The sequence below is a fragment of the Citrus clementina genome, unplaced genomic scaffold (assembly GCF_000493195.1).
Source record: "Citrus clementina cultivar Clemenules unplaced genomic scaffold, Citrus_clementina_v1.0 scaffold_9, whole genome shotgun sequence".
NCBI classification, from domain to species: domain Eukaryota; kingdom Viridiplantae; phylum Streptophyta; class Magnoliopsida; order Sapindales; family Rutaceae; genus Citrus; species Citrus x clementina.
In genome coordinates, this window is record NW_006261964.1 from 6,141,647 (window position 1) to 6,144,485 (window position 2,839).

At 33.1% G+C, this 2,839-nt stretch overlaps 1 long non-coding RNA gene across 1 annotated transcript; it reads right to left on the minus strand.

Annotated features, from left to right (window-relative positions):
- Nucleotides 1–357: 357 nt before the first annotated feature.
- LOC112100269 lies at nt 358–2,571 on the minus strand. Its single transcript, XR_002906589.1, has 3 exons — nt 2,411–2,571; nt 842–956; nt 358–701 (listed from the first exon to the last, which is right to left on the minus strand). It is a non-coding gene; the product is annotated as an uncharacterized LOC112100269 (long non-coding RNA).
- Between the last annotated feature and the right edge of the window lie 268 nt (nt 2,572–2,839).

Sequence of the window (2,839 nt, forward strand, 5' to 3'; positions counted from 1 at the left end):
ATTACAATAATTAAATTTAATATTATGATTGATACATATTTATTAAAACAAAATGTAAATATAAATATAAAAACAACAATTAAGATAAAATAAGTTTCTTTAAAACATCACAATGAGAATTGAGAAGCATCTATTGTTATTATTTTAATTTATCTGCGAGCCCCACATATTCATTTAACAAAGAAATCATAAAGCATTGCCAGAATTAAAGTTTTATTGAAGAAGAAAAGTAATTTATAAATAATATTCTTTTCAACTTTAGTACTGCGTGTTGATGGGGAGACAAAATGAAAAGTGTTGACAGGCAGAGACACACGAATCTCATAAATATTATTAAAAAAAATTCGTTGACAGGGAGAGACAAACGAATATCATATATATTATTGAAAAAAAAAAATCATAGTCTGTATCGTCTATACAGAATCGTATGCATAACTGAAAGTCTAAAACAACTGATCTGGCTTTTATAAAAATAGAAGATAATATTATTACTGTGGCACCTGTACCCAGCTATAGGAAGTGGTAGTTGCATGGAAGCTCAAGTCACCACAATTACACCATATCCCCAGATGGACTTGGCAGCAGGTCTTGGATGCTGCCTCATCAGTTAGATCATTTGGATTATTAACAATGATATGTTTTTATTAGCTGAATTGATAACTCTCCAAGCCACGTCTGTAAGGCTAACATTTGGATTATAACTGATAGACAAGAATAAAAAGAAAAAAACAGAGTTAAAAAAAGTTGATATAATGAACCTTGTGGTCAAATGTCAGATCTGACTTCTTCAAACGAACTAAAGGCCAGCAATGAAAATTTCACATAAAAGCAACTAGACTACCTGCAAGATAGCTTAAATTAAAAGTTTTCTGACTCATTCAGCAGAGACGCCAACAATTTCCGAAACTTTTTGTTGGACCTCACGTTTATAAATTCTCAAATCTTCCTACACCAATCTGACAACATCACAGAAAGCAAGCAACACCACATTTAATTGTCTTTAAGCTACAAAAAAAGCTTCAAGCTCTGCTGATGCCAGGATATAATGAGAAACCAATCATAGAACATGTCATAAGCAAGGGCACAAGCAGAGGAAAGATCTTCAATGCTTCAGTGTGATGATAATCACCATGAAACAATATCAACAGATATGATCTAGTGATAAATGAAATATAACAACCTTCAAATGAAATTAATAAACAGCGACAGAACGATATAAAACAAATAACTTCATAAAGAAAGAGTTTACATTTTTGTCGGAAATCTGATTACCGTTCTTTCATTTGTATGTAAAGTCTCTGAAATTCCCTAGTCGTGCCCAAATAAATTCTCTTATATATATGATGAATAATGCTGTTAAAAGAAGCCCCTGAACTTAGAATTACTTCCACTTCTTTAAATTCTTAGTTATAATAAGGCAAGAGGGAGTTTTGGTATTTTTAGTGAGATATAGAAAGGTATTTACCCTCACTTTATCTTGCAACTTCAAAACCTGGAAAGTCTCTCTCAAAACATGAATTTAGACGAATGGACTTCAACTAAAAGGATTTTCTTACAAAAGCTAAAAAATGCAACAGCATAGTGAAAATGGGAAAATGAAAATATAAAGCAGAAGAAAAAGTTTCCATCAGATAAGACAAATACAGAAAATCCAAGTTCTTATTTGCCATGCCAATATTATTCCTGCAGAATTACTCTAATTTATTTTTCAGTGAAGGTTAGTAACAATTTATCTGTAAATAACTGAACCAACTTGGTTATTACGACATTACTCTTTCTCTTCTACACTCATTTTCTGCATAGTTGCGGTTAATCAACGACCACATTCACAAACACGAGTCCACTCTCCCCGGCCCCTTCACTTATTTCCCCAACCTTAAGGTCTCTCAAAGTGCAGCAGCAAGACATGAACTCCGATCAATATAAAGCAATATTAAGCCCAGCTAAAAAATCCAACACCTATTTGGCTAGAAAAACCCCATAACTCATTGCCACACTCTCTATTTTCACCCCTTTCATCAAAACACAAGCATTACTTACCCATGTCCAGACATAATTTCGTTTTCTGATATCACGTCATTCAGGGGGGAAAAAGCAATTAAAGGATTTCAGTACATAAATTACAACAAGCTGTCAATTCGCAAAAACAAGGAAAATTAGCTCAATCGAGTGAAGTAGGCCTACAAAATGACCTCAATGAGATATCAGATACCTCAAAAATCGAATCAAATTCAGTTAAACTAAGAATCACTCATCAATATGAATAACAGAAAGAAATTTCTCATAAAAACTCAATACAAATAAAAAAAAATTAGCTAATCATCCTTTTTTGGTTTAGTGACTTCGTCAGAAAATAAGACGAAATAGAAATTCTGAAATTTACTTAGGGTTTCTAGGTTTGAAAATTTACCTTACGAGAAGCCAGGCTCTCTGTTTCTAGCTTTGTAACGTTACTATTATGGCCGATCTACGCCGATCAGCTGAGATGATCAGATTTCTCGCCGGCGACGACGCAGACGTTTGGATTTGGGTTTGACGATAGACGAAGGAATGTTTAGGGGTCCTGGGTGATTTTGGGACTTATTGAATTGAAAGACCAAAATAACCTTTAAAAATTTACACATGTAATATTCGGGGTAGTTAAACAGTTAATTTTTTTTTTAACCATAAAAACAGAATATAAATCTACATACAGAATTTTATTAATATACCCTTGTTCATCCGGACCATAGTACAACGACAACAACAACCCAAAAAAAAAAAAATCTAGCCTCTGTCTGCAAGTGCTTTTTCAAGCAGAAGCCAAAGATAGCAACTAAGCTTTCACATCAAACTGTTC